This window comes from Coffea arabica, chromosome 11c (assembly GCF_036785885.1).
Source record: "Coffea arabica cultivar ET-39 chromosome 11c, Coffea Arabica ET-39 HiFi, whole genome shotgun sequence".
NCBI lineage: Eukaryota > Viridiplantae > Streptophyta > Magnoliopsida > Gentianales > Rubiaceae > Coffea > Coffea arabica.
Window position 1 is genome coordinate 19,929,474 of NC_092330.1, and position 19,541 is coordinate 19,949,014.

Here is a 19,541-nt window from a genome sequence, read left to right on the forward strand (position 1 = left end):
AAATGATTTAATAATTTATAAAAAATATATATTATCAATATAATTTGATTAGGATGATGTATTTGAGTAAAATCAATTTGATTTATTTTCTTATTTGGTTTTTTCTTTGCATTAGCTAGAAATTTGTTTACAAATATATCTTTTTCTCTTTTTTGTTAGAAATTATAAATTTCGGCAAATTTGTTCGGGTAGACCCGACCCGGATCCGAGACTCGCCGGGTCCGGATCCGGAACACCGAATAAAAGACCCGTCGGGTAAACGGGTCGGCTCCGGGTCCGGGTCCGGAATAATGAATTCCGGCCCGGACCCGGCCCGTTGACACCCCTAGGTGACCCCCTGGGAAATCCTCGTGTTGCACCCCTCCCTTTTTTGTTTCGAAATCCAAATTTTCCCTTCGTTCTTTATGCTGTAGTAATTTAGCTCCGTCGGAACGATTGCTTTATATTTTGCTTCTCATCGAAGCATGAAGGCGGATCTGAAGGCGCGAGACAAGTCAGGAACGGTACGGCTGGATCGAAGCCCGGTTCGTCGGTCAAAGTTGTCGGCGCAAATGTATAAGCGCAAGCGTGAAGGATCAATTTCAGGATAATTGAGAGTTGCGCGACGAGGGAAAAAAAAATGGTGCAAATCAACAAGAAAAAAATGTAAAAGTAAATAAATAAAAGAATGAGGGGAAATTCTTGAATTGACGCTTAAAATGAATTCGGGTCCAGAAAAGCCACACTGCTTCACAGGACGGGGCAGTTTAAAAGAATAAAGCGAAAGGAACATGGTGGGTGCGATCATACCAGCACTAATGCACCGGATCCCATCAGAACTCCGAAGTTAAGCGTGCTTGGGCGAGAGTAGTACTAGGATGGGTGACCCCCTGGGAAGTCCTCGTGTTGCACCCCTCCCTTTTTTGTTTCGAAATCCAAATTTCCCCTTCGTTCTTTATGCTGTAGTAATTTAGCTCCGTCGGAACGATTGCTTTATATTTTGCTTCTTATCGAAGCATGAAGGCGGATCTGAAGGCGCGAGACAAGTCAGGAACGGTACGGCTGGATCGAAGCCCGGATCGTCGGTCAAAGTTGTCGGCGCAAATGTATAAGCGCAAGCGTGAAGGATCAATTTCAGGATAATTGAGAGTTGTGCGACGAGGGAAAAAAAAGGTGCAAAGCAACAAGAAAAAAATATAAAAGTAAATAAATAAAAGGATGAGAGGAAATTCATGAATTGACGCTTAGAATGAATTCGGGTCCAGAAAAGCCAAACTGCTTCACAGGACGTGGCAGTTTAAAAGAATAAAGCGAAAGGAACATGGCGGGTGCGATCATACCAGCACTAATGCACCGGATCCCATCAGAACTTCGAAGTTAAGCGTGCTTGGGCGACAGTAGTACTAGGATGGGTGACCCTAGGCCGGTCAACGGGTCGGGTCTACACCCGGATCCGGATCGGATCCCTGAAATTTTTGCTGGTATGGGTAGGGATTTAATTCCGTTATCCGGATCCGGATCCGTTTTTTCAAACAAAAAAACGGGTCGGATACGGAATATAGTATTCCGACCCGTACTAGACCCGGATCCGGATATAAATGATTTAATAATTTATAAAAAATATATATTATCAATATAATTTGATTAGGATGATGTATTTGAGTAAAATCAATTTGATTTATTTTCTTATTTGGTTTTTTCTTTGCTTTAGCTAGAAATTAGTTTACAAATATATCTTTTTCTCTTTTTTGTTAGAAATTATAAATTTTGGCAAATTTGTTCGGGTAGACCCGACCCGGATCCGAGACTCGCCGGGTCCGGATCCGGAACACCGAATAAAAGACCCGTCGGGTAAACGGGTCGGATCCGGGTCCGGGTCCGGAATAAAGAATTCCGGCCCGGATCCGGCCCGTTGACACCCCTAGGTGACCCCCTGGGAAATCCTCGTGTTGCACCCCTCCCTTTTTTGTTTCGAAATCCAAATTTTCCCTTCGTTCTTTATGCTGTAGTAATTTAGCTCCGTCGGAACGATTGCTTTATATTTTGCTTCTCATCGAAGCATGAAGGCGGATCTGAAGGCGCGAGACAAGTCAGGAACGGTACGGCTGAATCGAAGCCCGGATCGTCGGTCAATGTTGTCGGCGCAAATGCATAAGCGCAAGCGTGAAGGATCAATTTCAGGATAATTGAGAGTTGTGCGACGAGGGAAAAAAAAGGTGCAAAGCAACAAGAAAAAAATATAAAAGTAAATAAATAAAAGGATGAGAGGAAATTCATGAATTGACGCTTAGAATGAATTCGGGTCCAGAAAAGCCAAACTGCTTCACAGGACGTGGCGGTTTAAAAGAATAAAGCGAAAGGAACATGGCGGGTGCGATCATACCAGCACTAATGCACCGGATCCCATCAGAACTTCGAAGTTAAGCGTGCTTGGGCGACAGTAGTACTAGGATGGGTGACCCTAGGCCGGTCAACGGGTCGGGTCTACACCAGGATCCGGATCGGATCCCTGAAATTTTTGCGGGTATGGGTAGGGATTTAATTCCGTTATCCGGATCCGGATCCGTTTTTTCAAACAAAAAAACGGGTCGGATACGGAATATAGTATTCCGACCCGTATTAGACCCGGATCCGGATATAAATGATTTAATAATTTATAAAAAATATATATTATCAATATAATTTGATTAGGATGATGTATTTGAGTAAAATCAATTTGATTTATTTTCTTATTTGGTTTTTTCTTTGCATTAGCTAGAAATTTGTTTACAAATATATCTTTTTCTCTTTTTTGTTAGAAATTATAAATTTCGGCAAATTTGTTCGGGTAGACCCGACCCGGATCCGAGACTCGCCGGGTCCGGATCCGGAACACCGAATAAAAGACCCGTCGGGTAAACGGGTCGGCTCCGGGTCCGGGTCCGGAATAATGAATTCCGGCCCGGACCCGGCCCGTTGACACCCCTAGGTGACCCCCTGGGAAATCCTCGTGTTGCACCCCTCCCTTTTTTGTTTCGAAATCCAAATTTTCCCTTCGTTCTTTATGCTGTAGTAATTTAGCTCCGTCGGAACGATTGCTTTATATTTTGCTTCTCATCGAAGCATGAAGGCGGATCTGAAGGCGCGAGACAAGTCAGGAACGGTACGGCTGGATCGAAGCCCGGTTCGTCGGTCAAAGTTGTCGGCGCAAATGTATAAGCGCAAGCGTGAAGGATCAATTTCAGGATAATTGAGAGTTGCGCGACGAGGGAAAAAAAAATGGTGCAAATCAACAAGAAAAAAATGTAAAAGTAAATAAATAAAAGGATGAGGGGAAATTCTTGAATTGACGCTTAAAATGAATTCGGGTCCAGAAAAGCCACACTGCTTCACAGGACGGGGCAGTTTAAAAGAATAAAGCGAAAGGAACATGGCGGGTGCGATCATACCAGCACTAATGCACCGGATCCCATCAGAACTTCGAAGTTAAGCGTGCTTGGGCGACAGTAGTACTAGGATGGGTGACCCTAGGCCGGTCAACGGGTCGGGTCTACACCCGGATCCGGATCGGATCCCTGAAATTTTTGCGGGTATGGGTAGGGATTTAATTCCGTTATCCGGATCCGGATCCGTTTTTTCAAACAAAAAAACGGGTCGGATACGGAATATAGTATTCCGACCCGTATTAGACCCGGATCCGGATATAAATGATTTAATAATTTATAAAAAATATATATTATCAATATAATTTGATTAGGATGATGTATTTGAGTAAAATCAATTTGATTTATTTTCTTATTTGGTTTTTTCTTTGCATTAGCTAGAAATTTGTTTACAAATATATCTTTTTCTCTTTTTTGTTAGAAATTATAAATTTCGGCAAATTTGTTCGGGTAGACCCGACCCGGATCCGAGACTCGCCGGGTCCGGATCCGGAACACCGAATAAAAGACCCGTCGGGTAAACGGGTCGGCTCCGGGTCCGGGTCCGGAATAATGAATTCCGGCCCGGACCCGGCCCGTTGACACCCCTAGGTGACCCCCTGGGAAATCCTCGTGTTGCACCCCTCCCTTTTTTGTTTCGAAATCCAAATTTTCCCTTCGTTCTTTATGCTGTAGTAATTTAGCTCCGTCGGAACGATTGCTTTATATTTTGCTTCTCATCGAAGCATGAAGGCGGATCTGAAGGCGCGAGACAAGTCAGGAACGGTACGGCTGGATCGAAGCCCGGTTCGTCGGTCAAAGTTGTCGGCGCAAATGTATAAGCGCAAGCGTGAAGGATCAATTTCAGGATAATTGAGAGTTGCGCGACGAGGGAAAAAAAAATGGTGCAAATCAACAAGAAAAAAATGTAAAAGTAAATAAATAAAAGGATGAGGGGAAATTCTTGAATTGACGCTTAAAATGAATTCGGGTCCAGAAAAGCCACACTGCTTCACAGGACGGGGCAGTTTAAAAGAATAAAGCGAAAGGAACATGGCGGGTGCGATCATACCAGCACTAATGCACCGGATCCCATCAGAACTTCGAAGTTAAGCGTGCTTGGGCGACAGTAGTACTAGGATGGGTGACCCTAGGCCGGTCAACGGGTCGGGTCTACACCCGGATCCGGATCGGATCCCTGAAATTTTTGCGGGTATGGGTAGGGATTTAATTCCGTTATCCGGATCCGGATCCGTTTTTTCAAACAAAAAAACGGGTCGGATACGGAATATAGTATTCCGACCCGTATTAGACCCGGATCCGGATATAAATGATTTAATAATTTATAAAAAATATATATTATCAATATAATTTGATTAGGATGATGTATTTGAGTAAAATCAATTTGATTTATTTTCTTATTTGGTTTTTTCTTTGCATTAGCTAGAAATTTGTTTACAAATATATCTTTTTCTCTTTTTTGTTAGAAATTATAAATTTCGGCAAATTTGTTCGGGTAGACCCGACCCGGATCCGAGACTCGCCGGGTCCGGATCCGGAACACCGAATAAAAGACCCGTCGGGTAAACGGGTCGGCTCCGGGTCCGGGTCCGGAATAATGAATTCCGGCCCGGACCCGGCCCGTTGACACCCCTAGGTGACCCCCTGGGAAATCCTCGTGTTGCACCCCTCCCTTTTTTGTTTCGAAATCCAAATTTTCCCTTCGTTCTTTATGCTGTAGTAATTTAGCTCCGTCGGAACGATTGCTTTATATTTTGCTTCTCATCGAAGCATGAAGGCGGATCTGAAGGCGCGAGACAAGTCAGGAACGGTACGGCTGGATCGAAGCCCGGTTCGTCGGTCAAAGTTGTCGGCGCAAATGTATAAGCGCAAGCGTGAAGGATCAATTTCAGGATAATTGAGAGTTGCGCGACGAGGGAAAAAAAAATGGTGCAAATCAACAAGAAAAAAATGTAAAAGTAAATAAATAAAAGGATGAGGGGAAATTCTTGAATTGACGCTTAAAATGAATTCGGGTCCAGAAAAGCCACACTGCTTCACAGGACGGGGCAGTTTAAAAGAATAAAGCGAAAGGAACATGGCGGGTGCGATCATACCAGCACTAATGCACCGGATCCCATCAGAACTTCGAAGTTAAGCGTGCTTGGGCGACAGTAGTACTAGGATGGGTGACCCTAGGCCGGTCAACGGGTCGGGTCTACACCCGGATCCGGATCGGATCCCTGAAATTTTTGCGGGTATGGGTAGGGATTTAATTCCGTTATCCGGATCCGGATCCGTTTTTTCAAACAAAAAAACGGGTCGGATACGGAATATAGTATTCCGACCCGTATTAGACCCGGATCCGGATATAAATGATTTAATAATTTATAAAAAATATATATTATCAATATAATTTGATTAGGATGATGTATTTGAGTAAAATCAATTTGATTTATTTTCTTATTTGGTTTTTTCTTTGCATTAGCTAGAAATTTGTTTACAAATATATCTTTTTCTCTTTTTTGTTAGAAATTATAAATTTCGGCAAATTTGTTCGGGTAGACCCGACCCGGATCCGAGACTCGCCGGGTCCGGATCCGGAACACCGAATAAAAGACCCGTCGGGTAAACGGGTCGGCTCCGGGTCCGGGTCCGGAATAATGAATTCCGGCCCGGACCCGGCCCGTTGACACCCCTAGGTGACCCCCTGGGAAATCCTCGTGTTGCACCCCTCCCTTTTTTGTTTCGAAATCCAAATTTTCCCTTCGTTCTTTATGCTGTAGTAATTTAGCTCCGTCGGAACGATTGCTTTATATTTTGCTTCTCATCGAAGCATGAAGGCGGATCTGAAGGCGCGAGACAAGTCAGGAACGGTACGGCTGGATCGAAGCCCGGTTCGTCGGTCAAAGTTGTCGGCGCAAATGTATAAGCGCAAGCGTGAAGGATCAATTTCAGGATAATTGAGAGTTGCGCGACGAGGGAAAAAAAAATGGTGCAAATCAACAAGAAAAAAATGTAAAAGTAAATAAATAAAAGGATGAGGGGAAATTCTTGAATTGACGCTTAAAATGAATTCGGGTCCAGAAAAGCCACACTGCTTCACAGGACGGGGCAGTTTAAAAGAATAAAGCGAAAGGAACATGGTGGGTGCGATCATACCAGCACTAATGCACCGGATCCCATCAGAACTCCGAAGTTAAGCGTGCTTGGGCGAGAGTAGTACTAGGATGGGTGACCCCCTGGGAAGTCCTCGTGTTGCACCCCTCCCTTTTTTGTTTCGAAATCCAAATTTCCCCTTCGTTCTTTATGCTGTAGTAATTTAGCTCCGTCGGAACGATTGCTTTATATTTTGCTTCTTATCGAAGCATGAAGGCGGATCTGAAGGCGCGAGACAAGTCAGGAACGGTACGGCTGGATCGAAGCCCGGATCGTCGGTCAAAGTTGTCGGCGCAAATGTATAAGCGCAAGCGTGAAGGATCAATTTCAGGATAATTGAGAGTTGTGCGACGAGGGAAAAAAAAGGTGCAAAGCAACAAGAAAAAAATATAAAAGTAAATAAATAAAAGGATGAGAGGAAATTCATGAATTGACGCTTAGAATGAATTCGGGTCCAGAAAAGCCAAACTGCTTCACAGGACGTGGCAGTTTAAAAGAATAAAGCGAAAGGAACATGGCGGGTGCGATCATACCAGCACTAATGCACCGGATCCCATCAGAACTTCGAAGTTAAGCGTGCTTGGGCGACAGTAGTACTAGGATGGGTGACCCTAGGCCGGTCAACGGGTCGGGTCTACACCCGGATCCGGATCGGATCCCTGAAATTTTTGCTGGTATGGGTAGGGATTTAATTCCGTTATCCGGATCCGGATCCGTTTTTTCAAACAAAAAAACGGGTCGGATACGGAATATAGTATTCCGACCCGTACTAGACCCGGATCCGGATATAAATGATTTAATAATTTATAAAAAATATATATTATCAATATAATTTGATTAGGATGATGTATTTGAGTAAAATCAATTTGATTTATTTTCTTATTTGGTTTTTTCTTTGCTTTAGCTAGAAATTAGTTTACAAATATATCTTTTTCTCTTTTTTGTTAGAAATTATAAATTTTGGCAAATTTGTTCGGGTAGACCCGACCCGGATCCGAGACTCGCCGGGTCCGGATCCGGAACACCGAATAAAAGACCCGTCGGGTAAACGGGTCGGATCCGGGTCCGGGTCCGGAATAAAGAATTCCGGCCCGGATCCGGCCCGTTGACACCCCTAGGTGACCCCCTGGGAAATCCTCGTGTTGCACCCCTCCCTTTTTTGTTTCGAAATCCAAATTTTCCCTTCGTTCTTTATGCTGTAGTAATTTAGCTCCGTCGGAACGATTGCTTTATATTTTGCTTCTCATCGAAGCATGAAGGCGGATCTGAAGGCGCGAGACAAGTCAGGAACGGTACGGCTGAATCGAAGCCCGGATCGTCGGTCAATGTTGTCGGCGCAAATGCATAAGCGCAAGCGTGAAGGATCAATTTCAGGATAATTGAGAGTTGTGCGACGAGGGAAAAAAAAGGTGCAAAGCAACAAGAAAAAAATATAAAAGTAAATAAATAAAAGGATGAGAGGAAATTCATGAATTGACGCTTAGAATGAATTCGGGTCCAGAAAAGCCAAACTGCTTCACAGGACGTGGCGGTTTAAAAGAATAAAGCGAAAGGAACATGGCGGGTGCGATCATACCAGCACTAATGCACCGGATCCCATCAGAACTTCGAAGTTAAGCGTGCTTGGGCGACAGTAGTACTAGGATGGGTGACCCTAGGCCGGTCAACGGGTCGGGTCTACACCCGGATCCGGATCGGATCCCTGAAATTTTTGCGGGTATGGGTAGGGATTTAATTCCGTTATCCGGATCCGGATCCGTTTTTTCAAACAAAAAAACGGGTCGGATACGGAATATAGTATTCCGACCCGTATTAGACCCGGATCCGGATATAAATGATTTAATAATTTATAAAAAATATATATTATCAATATAATTTGATTAGGATGATGTATTTGAGTAAAATCAATTTGATTTATTTTCTTATTTGGTTTTTTCTTTGCATTAGCTAGAAATTTGTTTACAAATATATCTTTTTCTCTTTTTTGTTAGAAATTATAAATTTCGGCAAATTTGTTCGGGTAGACCCGACCCGGATCCGAGACTCGCCGGGTCCGGATCCGGAACACCGAATAAAAGACCCGTCGGGTAAACGGGTCGGCTCCGGGTCCGGGTCCGGAATAATGAATTCCGGCCCGGACCCGGCCCGTTGACACCCCTAGGTGACCCCCTGGGAAATCCTCGTGTTGCACCCCTCCCTTTTTTGTTTCGAAATCCAAATTTTCCCTTCGTTCTTTATGCTGTAGTAATTTAGCTCCGTCGGAACGATTGCTTTATATTTTGCTTCTCATCGAAGCATGAAGGCGGATCTGAAGGCGCGAGACAAGTCAGGAACGGTACGGCTGGATCGAAGCCCGGTTCGTCGGTCAAAGTTGTCGGCGCAAATGTATAAGCGCAAGCGTGAAGGATCAATTTCAGGATAATTGAGAGTTGCGCGACGAGGGAAAAAAAAATGGTGCAAATCAACAAGAAAAAAATGTAAAAGTAAATAAATAAAAGGATGAGGGGAAATTCTTGAATTGACGCTTAAAATGAATTCGGGTCCAGAAAAGCCACACTGCTTCACAGGACGGGGCAGTTTAAAAGAATAAAGCGAAAGGAACATGGCGGGTGCGATCATACCAGCACTAATGCACCGGATCCCATCAGAACTTCGAAGTTAAGCGTGCTTGGGCGACAGTAGTACTAGGATGGGTGACCCTAGGCCGGTCAACGGGTCGGGTCTACACCCGGATCCGGATCGGATCCCTGAAATTTTTGCGGGTATGGGTAGGGATTTAATTCCGTTATCCGGATCCGGATCCGTTTTTTCAAACAAAAAAACGGGTCGGATACGGAATATAGTATTCCGACCCGTATTAGACCCGGATCCGGATATAAATGATTTAATAATTTATAAAAAATATATATTATCAATATAATTTGATTAGGATGATGTATTTGAGTAAAATCAATTTGATTTATTTTCTTATTTGGTTTTTTCTTTGCATTAGCTAGAAATTTGTTTACAAATATATCTTTTTCTCTTTTTTGTTAGAAATTATAAATTTCGGCAAATTTGTTCGGGTAGACCCGACCCGGATCCGAGACTCGCCGGGTCCGGATCCGGAACACCGAATAAAAGACCCGTCGGGTAAACGGGTCGGCTCCGGGTCCGGGTCCGGAATAATGAATTCCGGCCCGGACCCGGCCCGTTGACACCCCTAGGTGACCCCCTGGGAAATCCTCGTGTTGCACCCCTCCCTTTTTTGTTTCGAAATCCAAATTTTCCCTTCGTTCTTTATGCTGTAGTAATTTAGCTCCGTCGGAACGATTGCTTTATATTTTGCTTCTCATCGAAGCATGAAGGCGGATCTGAAGGCGCGAGACAAGTCAGGAACGGTACGGCTGGATCGAAGCCCGGATCGTCGGTCAAAGTTGTCGGCGCAAATGTATAAGCGCAAGCGTGAAGGATCAATTTCAGGATAATTGAGAGTTGTGCGACGAGGGAAAAAAAAGGTGCAAAGCAACAAGAAAAAAATATAAAAGTAAATAAATAAAAGGATGAGAGGAAATTCATGAATTGACGCTTAGAATGAATTCGGGTCCAGAAAAGCCAAACTGCTTCACAGGACGTGGCAGTTTAAAAGAATAAAGCGAAAGGAACATGGCGGGTGCGATCATACCAGCACTAATGCACCGGATCCCATCAGAACTTCGAAGTTAAGCGTGCTTGGGCGACAGTAGTACTAGGATGGGTGACCCTAGGCCGGTCAACGGGTCGGGTCTACACCCGGATCCGGATCGGATCCCTGAAATTTTTGCGGGTATGGGTAGGGATTTAATTCCGTTATCCGGATCCGGATCCGTTTTTTCAAACAAAAAAACGGGTCGGATACGGAATATAGTATTCCGACCCGTATTAGACCCGGATTCGGATATAAATGATTTAATAATTTATAAAAAATATATATTATCAATATAATTTGATTAGGATGATGTATTTGAGTAAAATCAATTTGATTTATTTTCTTATTTGGTTTTTTCTTTGCATTAGCTAGAAATTAGTTTACAAATATATCTTTTTCTCTTTTTTGTTAGAAATTATAAATTTTGGCAAATTTGTTCGGGTAGACCCGACCCGGATCCGAGACTCGCCGGGTCCGGATCCGGAACACCGAATAAAAGACCCGTCGGGTAAACGGGTCGGCTCCGGGTCCGGGTCCGGAATAATGAATTCCGGCCCGGACCCGGCCCGTTGACACCCCTAGGTGACCCCCTGGGAAATCCTCGTGTTGCACCCCTCCCTTTTTTGTTTCGAAATCCAAATTTTCCCTTCGTTCTTTATGCTGTAGTAATTTAGCTCCGTCGGAACGATTGCTTTATATTTTGCTTCTCATCGAAGCATGAAGGCGGATCTGAAGGCGCGAGACAAGTCAGGAACGGTACGGCTGGATCGAAGCCCGGATCGTCGGTCAAAGTTGTCGGCGCAAATGTATAAGCGCAAGCGTGAATGATCAATTTCAGGATAATTGAGAGTTGCGCGACGAGGGAAAAAAAAATGGTGCAAATCAACAAGAAAAAAATGTAAAAGTAAATAAATAAAAGGATGAGGGGAAATTCTTGAATTGACGCTTAAAATGAATTCGGGTCCAGAAAAGCCACACTGCTTCACAGGACGGGGCAGTTTAAAAGAATAAAGCGAAAGGAACATGGCGGGTGCGATCATACCAGCACTAATGCACCGGATCCCATCAGAACTCCGAAGTTAAGCGTGCTTGGGCGAGAGTAGTACTAGGATGGGTGACCCCCTGGGAAGTCCTCGTGTTGCACCCCTCCCTTTTTTGTTTCGAAATCCAAATTTCCCCTTCGTTCTTTATGCTGTAGTAATTTAGCTCCGTCGGAACGATTGCTTGATATTTTGCTTCTCATCGAAGCATGAAGGCGGATCTGAAGGCGCGAGACAAGTCAGGAACGGTACGGCTGGATCGAAGCCCGGATCGTCGGTCAAAGTTGTCGGCGCAAATGTATAAGCGCAAGCGTGAAGGATCAATTTCAGGATAATTGAGAGTTGTGCGACGAGGGAAAAAAAAGGTGCAAAGCAACAAGAAAAAAATATAAAAGTAAATAAATAAAAGGATGAGAGGAAATTCATGAATTGACGCTTAGAATGAATTCGGGTCCAGAAAAGCCAAACTGCTTCACAGGACGTGGCAGTTTAAAAGAATAAAGCGAAAGGAACATGGCGGGTGCGATCATACCAGCACTAATGCACCGGATCCCATCAGAACTCCGAAGTTAAGCGTGCTTGGGCGACAGTAGTACTAGGATGGGTGACCCTAGGCCTGTCAACGGGTCGGGTCTAGACCCGGATCCGGATCGGATCGCTGAAATTTTTTCGGGTATGGGTAGGGATTTAATTCCGTTATCCGGATCCGGATCCGTTTTTTCAAACAAAAAAACGGGTCGGATACGGAATATAGTATTCCGACCCGTATTAGAACCGGATCCGGATATAAATGATTTAATAATTTATAAAAAATATATATTATCAATATAATTTGATTAGGATGATGTATTTGAGTAAAATCAATTTGATTTATTTTCTTATTTGGTTTTTTCTTTGCATTAGCTAGAAATTAGTTTACAAATATATCTTTTTCTCTTTTTTGTTAGAAATTATAAATTTTGGCAAATTTGTTCGGGTAGACCCGACCCGGATCCGAGACTCGCCGGGTCCGGATCCGGAACACAGAATAAAAGACCCGTCGGGTAAACGGGTCGGATCCGGGTCCGGGTCCGGAATAATGAATTCCGGCCCGGACCCGGCCCGTTGACACCCCTAGGTGACCCCCTGGGAAATCCTCGTGTTGCACCCCTCCCTTTTTTGTTTCGAAATCCAAATTTCCCCTTCGTTCTTTATGCTGTAGTAATTTAGCTCCGTCGGAACGATTGCTTTATATTTTGCTTCTCATCGAAGCATGAAGGCGGATCTGAAAGCGCGAGACAAGTCAGGAACGGTACGGCTGGATCGAAGCCCGGATCGTCGGTCAAAGTTGTCGGCGCAAATGTATAAGTGCAAGCGTGAAGGATCAATTTCAGGATAATTGAGAGTTGCGCGACGAGGGAAAAAAAAATGGTGCAAATCAACAAGAAAAAAATGTAAAAGTAAATAAATAAAAGGATGAGGGGAAATTCTTGAATTGACGCTTAAAATGAATTCGGGTCCAGAAAAGCCACACTGCTTCACAGGACGGGGCAGTTTAAAAGAATAAAGCGAAAGGAACATGGTGGGTGCGATCATACCAGCACTAATGCACCGGATCCCATCAGAACTCCGAAGTTAAGCGTGCTTGGGCGAGAGTAGTACTAGGATGGGTGACCCCCTGGGAAGTCCTCGTGTTGCACCCCTCCCTTTTTTGTTTCGAAATCCAAATTTCCCCTTCGTTCTTTATGCTGTAGTAATTTAGCTCCGTCGGAACGATTGCTTTATATTTTGCTTCTTATCGAAGCATGAAGGCGGATCTGAAGGCGCGAGACAAGTCAGGAACGGTACGGCTGGATCGAAGCCCGGATCGTCGGTCAAAGTTGTCGGCGCAAATGTATAAGCGCAAGCGTGAAGGATCAATTTCAGGATAATTGAGAGTTGTGCGACGAGGGAAAAAAAAGGTGCAAAGCAACAAGAAAAAAATATAAAAGTAAATAAATAAAAGGATGAGAGGAAATTCATGAATTGACGCTTAGAATGAATTCGGGTCCAGAAAAGCCAAACTGCTTCACAGGACGTGGCAGTTTAAAAGAATAAAGCGAAAGGAACATGGCGGGTGCGATCATACCAGCACTAATGCACCGGATCCCATCAGAACTTCGAAGTTAAGCGTGCTTGGGCGACAGTAGTACTAGGATGGGTGACCCTAGGCCGGTCAACGGGTCGGGTCTACACCCGGATCCGGATCGGATCCCTGAAATTTTTGCTGGTATGGGTAGGGATTTAATTCCGTTATCCGGATCCGGATCCGTTTTTTCAAACAAAAAAACGGGTCGCATACGGAATATAGTATTCCGACCCGTACTAGACCCGGATCCGGATATAAATGATTTAATAATTTATAAAAAATATATATTATCAATATAATTTGATTAGGATGATGTATTTGAGTAAAATCAATTTGATTTATTTTCTTATTTGGTTTTTTCTTTGCTTTAGCTAGAAATTAGTTTACAAATATATCTTTTTCTCTTTTTTGTTAGAAATTATAAATTTTGGCAAATTTGTTCGGGTAGACCCGACCCGGATCCGAGACTCGCCGGGTCCGGATCCGGAACACCGAATAAAAGACCCGTCGGGTAAACGGGTCGGATCCGGGTCCGGGTCCGGAATAAAGAATTCCGGCCCGGATCCGGCCCGTTGACACCCCTAGGTGACCCCCTGGGAAATCCTCGTGTTGCACCCCTCCCTTTTTTGTTTCGAAATCCAAATTTTCCCTTCGTTCTTTATGCTGTAGTAATTTAGCTCCGTCGGAACGATTGCTTTATATTTTGCTTCTCATCGAAGCATGAAGGCGGATCTGAAGGCGCGAGACAAGTCAGGAACGGTACGGCTGAATCGAAGCCCGGATCGTCGGTCAATGTTGTCGGCGCAAATGCATAAGCGCAAGCGTGAAGGATCAATTTCAGGATAATTGAGAGTTGTGCGACGAGGGAAAAAAAAGGTGCAAAGCAACAAGAAAAAAATATAAAAGTAAATAAATAAAAGGATGAGAGGAAATTCATGAATTGACGCTTAGAATGAATTCGGGTCCAGAAAAGCCAAACTGCTTCACAGGACGTGGCGGTTTAAAAGAATAAAGCGAAAGGAACATGGCGGGTGCGATCATACCAGCACTAATGCACCGGATCCCATCAGAACTTCGAAGTTAAGCGTGCTTGGGCGACAGTAGTACTAGGATGGGTGACCCTAGGCCGGTCAACGGGTCGGGTCTACACCCGGATCCGGATCGGATCCCTGAAATTTTTGCGGGTATGGGTAGGGATTTAATTCCGTTATCCGGATCCGGATCCGTTTTTTCAAACAAAAAAACGGGTCGGATACGGAATATAGTATTCCGACCCGTATTAGACCCGGATCCGGATATAAATGATTTAATAATTTATAAAAAATATATATTATCAATATAATTTGATTAGGATGATGTATTTGAGTAAAATCAATTTGATTTATTTTCTTATTTGGTTTTTTCTTTGCATTAGCTAGAAATTTGTTTACAAATATATCTTTTTCTCTTTTTTGTTAGAAATTATAAATTTCGGCAAATTTGTTCGGGTAGACCCGACCCGGATCCGAGACTCGCCGGGTCCGGATCCGGAACACCGAATAAAAGACCCGTCGGGTAAACGGGTCGGCTCCGGGTCCGGGTCCGGAATAATGAATTCCGGCCCGGACCCGGCCCGTTGACACCCCTAGGTGACCCCCTGGGAAATCCTCGTGTTGCACCCCTCCCTTTTTTGTTTCGAAATCCAAATTTTCCCTTCGTTCTTTATGCTGTAGTAATTTAGCTCCGTCGGAACGATTGCTTTATATTTTGCTTCTCATCGAAGCATGAAGGCGGATCTGAAGGCGCGAGACAAGTCAGGAACGGTACGGCTGGATCGAAGCCCGGTTCGTCGGTCAAAGTTGTCGGCGCAAATGTATAAGCGCAAGCGTGAAGGATCAATTTCAGGATAATTGAGAGTTGCGCGACGAGGGAAAAAAAAATGGTGCAAATCAACAAGAAAAAAATGTAAAAGTAAATAAATAAAAGGATGAGGGGAAATTCTTGAATTGACGCTTAAAATGAATTCGGGTCCAGAAAAGCCACACTGCTTCACAGGACGGGGCAGTTTAAAAGAATAAAGCGAAAGGAACATGGCGGGTGCGATCATACCAGCACTAATGCACCGGATCCCATCAGAACTTCGAAGTTAAGCGTGCTTGGGCGACAGTAGTACTAGGATGGGTGACCCTAGGCCGGTCAACGGGTCGGGTCTACACCCGGATCCGGATCGGATCCCTGAAATTTTTGCGGGTATGGGTAGGGATTTAATTCCGTTATCCGGATCCGGATCCGTTTTTTCAAACAAAAAAACGGGTCGGATACGGAATATAGTATTCCGACCCGTATTAGACCCGGATCCGGATATAAATGATTTAATAATTTATAAAAAATATATATTATCAATATAATTTGATTAGGATGATGTATTTGAGTAAAATCAATTTGATTTATTTTCTTATTTGGTTTTTTCTTTGCATTAGCTAGAAATTTGTTTACAAATATATCTTTTTCTCTTTTTTGTTAGAAATTATAAATTTCGGCAAATTTGTTCGGGTAGACCCGACCCGGATCCGAGACTCGCCGGGTCCGGATCCGGAACACCGAATAAAAGACCCGTCGGGTAAACGGGTCGGCTCCGGGTCCGGGTCCGGAATAATGAATTCCGGCCCGGACCCGGCCCGTTGACACCCCTAGGTGACCCCCTGGGAAATCCTCGTGTTGCACCCCTCCCTTTTTTGTTTCGAAATCCAAATTTTCCCTTCGTTCTTTATGCTGTAGTAATTTAGCTCCGTCGGAACGATTGCTTTATATTTTGCTTCTCATCGAAGCATGAAGGCGGATCTGAAGGCGCGAGACAAGTCAGGAACGGTACGGCTGGATCGAAGCCCGGTTCGTCGGTCAAAGTTGTCGGCGCAAATGTATAAGCGCAAGCGTGAAGAATCAATTTCAGGATAATTGAGAGTTGCGCGACGAGGGAAAAAAAAATGGTGCAAATCAACAAGAAAAAAATGTAAAAGTAAATAAATAAAAGGATGAGGGGAAATTCTTGAATTGACGCTTAAAATGAATTCGGGTCCAGAAAAGCCACACTGCTTCACAGGACGGGGCAGTTTAAAAGAATAAAGCGAAAGGAACATGGCGGGTGCGATCATACCAGCACTAATGCACCGGATCCCATCAGAACTTCGAAGTTAAGCGTGCTTGGGCGACAGTAGTACTAGGATGGGTGACCCTAGGCCGGTCAACGGGTCGGGTCTACACCCGGATCCGCATCGGATCCCTGAAATTTTTGCGGGTATGGGTAGGGATTTAATTCCGTTATCCGGATCCGGATCCGTTTTTTCAAACAAAAAAACGGGTCGGATACGGAATATAGTATTCCGACCCGTATTAGACCCGGATCCGGATATAAATGATTTAATAATTTATAAAAAATATATATTATCAATATAATTTGATTAGGATGATGTATTTGAGTAAAATCAATTTGATTTATTTTCTTATTTGGTTTTTTCTTTGCATTAGCTAGAAATTAGTTTACAAATATATCTTTTTCTCTTTTTTGTTAGAAATTATAAATTTTGGCAAATTTGTTCGGGTAGACCCGACCCGGATCCGAGACTCGCCGGGTCCGGATCCGGAACACCGAATAAAAGACCCGTCGGGTAAACGGGTCGGCTCCGGGTCCGGGTCCGGAATAATGAATTCCGGCCCGGACCCGGCCCGTTGACACCCCTAGGTGACCCCCTGGGAAATCCTCGTGTTGCACCCCTCCCTTTTTTGTTTCGAAATCCAAATTTTCCCTTCGTTCTTTATGCTGTAGTAATTTAGCTCCGTCGGAACGATTGCTTTATATTTTGCTTCTCATCGAAGCATGAAGGCGGATCTGAAGGCGCGAGACAAGTCAGGAACGGTACGGCTGGATCGAAGCCCGGATCGTCGGTCAAAGTTGTCGGCGCAAATGTATACGCGCAAGCGTGAAGGATCAATTTCAGGATAATTGAGAGTTGCGCGACGAGGGAAAAAAAATGGTGCAAATCAACAAGAAAAAAATGTAAAAGTAAATAAATAAAAGGATGAGGGGAAATTCTTGAATTGACGCTTAAAATGAATTCGGGTCCAGAAAAGCCACACTGCTTCACAGGACGGGGCAGTTTAAAAGAATAAAGCGAAAGGAACATGGCGGGTGCGATCATACCAGCACTAATGCACCGGATCCCATCAGAACTCCGAAGTTAAGCGTGCTTGGGCGAGAGTAGTACTAGGATGGGTGACCCCCTGGGAAGTCCTCGTGTTGCACCCCTCCCTTTTTTGTTTCGAAATCCAAATTTCCCCTTCGTTCTTTATGCTGTAGTAATTTAGCTCCGTCGGAACGATTGCTTTATATTTTGCTTCTTATCGAAGCATGAAGGCGGATCTGAAGGCGCGAGACAAGTCAGGAACGGTACGGCTGGATCGAAGCCCGGATCGTCGGTCAAAGTTGTCGGCGCAAATGTATAAGCGCAAGCGTGAAGGATCAATTTCAGGATAATTGAGAGTTGTGCGACGAGGGAAAAAAAAGGTGCAAAGCAACAAGAAAAAAATATAAAAGTAAATAAATAAAAGGATGAGAGGAAATTCATGAATTGACGCTTAGAATGAATTCGGGTCCAGAAAAGCCAAACTGCTTCACAGGACGTGGCAGTTTAAAAGAATAAAGCGAAAGGAACATGGCGGGTGCGATCATACCAGCACTAATGCACCGGATCCCATCAGAACTCCGAAGTTAAGTGTTCTTGGGCGACAGTAGTACTAGGATGGGTGACCCTAGGCCTGTCAACAGGTCGGGTCTAGACACGGATCCGGATCGGATCGCTGAAATTTTTTCGGGTATGGGTAGGGATTTAATTCCGTTATCCGGATCCGGATCCGTTTTTTCAAACAAAAAAATGGGTCGGATACGGAATATAGTATTCCGACCCGTATTAGACCCGGATCCGGATATAAATGATTTAATAATTTATAAAAAATATATATTATCAATATAATTTGATTAGGATGATGTATTTGAGTAAAATCAATTTGATTTATTTTCTTATTTGGTTTTTTCTTTGCATTAGTTAGAAATTAGTTTACAAATATATTTTTTTCTCTTTTTTGTTAGAAATTATAAATTTTGGCAAATTTGTTCGGGTAGACCCGACCCGGATCCGAGACTCGCCGGGTCCGGATCCGGAACACAGAATAAAAGACCCGTCGGGTAAACGGGTCGGATCCGGGTCCGGGTCCGGAATAATGAATTCCGGCCCGGACCCGGCCCGTTGACACCCCTAGGTGACCCCCTGGGAAATCCTCGTGTTGCACCCCTCCCTTTTTTGTTTCGAAATCCAAATTTCCCCTTCGTTCTTTATGCTGTAGTAATTTAGCTCCGTCGGAACGATTGCTTTATATTTTGCTTCTCATCGAAGCATGAAGGCGGATCTGAAGGCGCGAGACAAGTCAGGAACGGTACGGCTGGATCGAAGCCCGGATCGTCGGTCAAAGTTGTCGGCGCAAATGTATAAGTGCAAGCGTGAAGGATCAATTTCAGGATAATTGAGAGTTGCGCGACGAGGGAAAAAAAAATGGTGCAAATCAACAAGAAAAAAATGTAAAAGTAAATAAATAAAAGGATGAGGGGAAATTCTTGAATTGACGCTTAAAATGAATTCGGGTCCAGAAAAGCCACACTGCTTCACAGGACGGGGCAGTTTAAAAGAATAAAGCGAAAGGAACATGGCGGGTGCGATCATACCAGCACTAATGCACCGGATCCCATCAGAACTCCGAAGTTAAGCGTGCTTGGGCGAGAGTAGTACTAGGATGGGTGACCCCCTGGGAAGTCCTCGTGTTGCACCCCTCCCTTTTTTGTTTCGAAATCCAAATTTCCCCTTCGTTCTTTATGCTGTAGTAATTTAGCTCCGTCGGAACGATTGCTTTATATTTTGCTTCTCATCGAAGCATGAAGGCGGATCTGAAGGCGCGAGACAAGTCAGGAACGGTACGGCTGGATCGAAGCCCGGATCGTCGGTCAAAGTTGTCGGCGCAAATGTATACGCGCAAGCGTGAAGGATCAATTTCAGGATAATTGAGAGTTGCGCGACGAGGGAAAAAAAATGGTGCAAATCAACAAGAAAAAAATGTAAAAGTAAATAAATAAAAGGATGAGGGGAAATTCTTGAATTGACGCT

General features: G+C 44.0%; 6 non-coding genes and 14 pseudogenes across 6 annotated transcripts; all 20 read left to right on the forward strand.

Annotated features, from left to right (window-relative positions):
* Positions 1-775: 775 nt before the first annotated feature.
* Positions 776-894, forward strand: LOC140020921 (5S ribosomal RNA). Its single transcript, XR_011824891.1, has one exon. It is a non-coding gene; the product is annotated as a 5S ribosomal RNA (ribosomal RNA).
* Positions 895-1,305: 411 nt separating this feature from the next.
* LOC140019365 (5S ribosomal RNA) lies at positions 1,306-1,423 on the forward strand (annotated as a pseudogene).
* Positions 1,424-2,348: 925 nt separating this feature from the next.
* On the forward strand, positions 2,349-2,466 carry LOC140019366 (5S ribosomal RNA; annotated as a pseudogene).
* A 927-nt stretch (positions 2,467-3,393) lies between these two features.
* LOC140019367 (5S ribosomal RNA) lies at positions 3,394-3,511 on the forward strand (annotated as a pseudogene).
* A 927-nt stretch (positions 3,512-4,438) lies between these two features.
* LOC140019368 (5S ribosomal RNA) lies at positions 4,439-4,556 on the forward strand (annotated as a pseudogene).
* A 927-nt stretch (positions 4,557-5,483) lies between these two features.
* Positions 5,484-5,601, forward strand: LOC140019369 (5S ribosomal RNA; annotated as a pseudogene).
* A 927-nt stretch (positions 5,602-6,528) lies between these two features.
* On the forward strand, positions 6,529-6,647 carry LOC140017104 (5S ribosomal RNA). The gene has a single exon (XR_011823419.1). It is a non-coding gene; the product is annotated as a 5S ribosomal RNA (ribosomal RNA).
* A 411-nt stretch (positions 6,648-7,058) lies between these two features.
* Positions 7,059-7,176, forward strand: LOC140019371 (5S ribosomal RNA; annotated as a pseudogene).
* A 925-nt stretch (positions 7,177-8,101) lies between these two features.
* LOC140019372 (5S ribosomal RNA) lies at positions 8,102-8,219 on the forward strand (annotated as a pseudogene).
* A 927-nt stretch (positions 8,220-9,146) lies between these two features.
* On the forward strand, positions 9,147-9,264 carry LOC140019373 (5S ribosomal RNA; annotated as a pseudogene).
* Positions 9,265-10,189: 925 nt separating this feature from the next.
* On the forward strand, positions 10,190-10,307 carry LOC140019374 (5S ribosomal RNA; annotated as a pseudogene).
* Positions 10,308-11,234: 927 nt separating this feature from the next.
* LOC140017116 (5S ribosomal RNA) lies at positions 11,235-11,353 on the forward strand. The gene has a single exon (XR_011823430.1). It is a non-coding gene; the product is annotated as a 5S ribosomal RNA (ribosomal RNA).
* Positions 11,354-11,764: 411 nt separating this feature from the next.
* On the forward strand, positions 11,765-11,882 carry LOC140018547 (5S ribosomal RNA; annotated as a pseudogene).
* A 927-nt stretch (positions 11,883-12,809) lies between these two features.
* On the forward strand, positions 12,810-12,928 carry LOC140017127 (5S ribosomal RNA). Its single transcript, XR_011823441.1, has one exon. It is a non-coding gene; the product is annotated as a 5S ribosomal RNA (ribosomal RNA).
* Positions 12,929-13,339: 411 nt separating this feature from the next.
* LOC140019375 (5S ribosomal RNA) lies at positions 13,340-13,457 on the forward strand (annotated as a pseudogene).
* A 925-nt stretch (positions 13,458-14,382) lies between these two features.
* Positions 14,383-14,500, forward strand: LOC140019376 (5S ribosomal RNA; annotated as a pseudogene).
* A 927-nt stretch (positions 14,501-15,427) lies between these two features.
* LOC140019377 (5S ribosomal RNA) lies at positions 15,428-15,545 on the forward strand (annotated as a pseudogene).
* Positions 15,546-16,472: 927 nt separating this feature from the next.
* Positions 16,473-16,590, forward strand: LOC140019378 (5S ribosomal RNA; annotated as a pseudogene).
* Positions 16,591-17,516: 926 nt separating this feature from the next.
* LOC140017138 (5S ribosomal RNA) lies at positions 17,517-17,635 on the forward strand. Its single transcript, XR_011823452.1, has one exon. It is a non-coding gene; the product is annotated as a 5S ribosomal RNA (ribosomal RNA).
* A 1,456-nt stretch (positions 17,636-19,091) lies between these two features.
* On the forward strand, positions 19,092-19,210 carry LOC140017148 (5S ribosomal RNA). The gene has a single exon (XR_011823461.1). It is a non-coding gene; the product is annotated as a 5S ribosomal RNA (ribosomal RNA).
* The last annotated feature ends 331 nt before the right edge of the window (positions 19,211-19,541 follow it).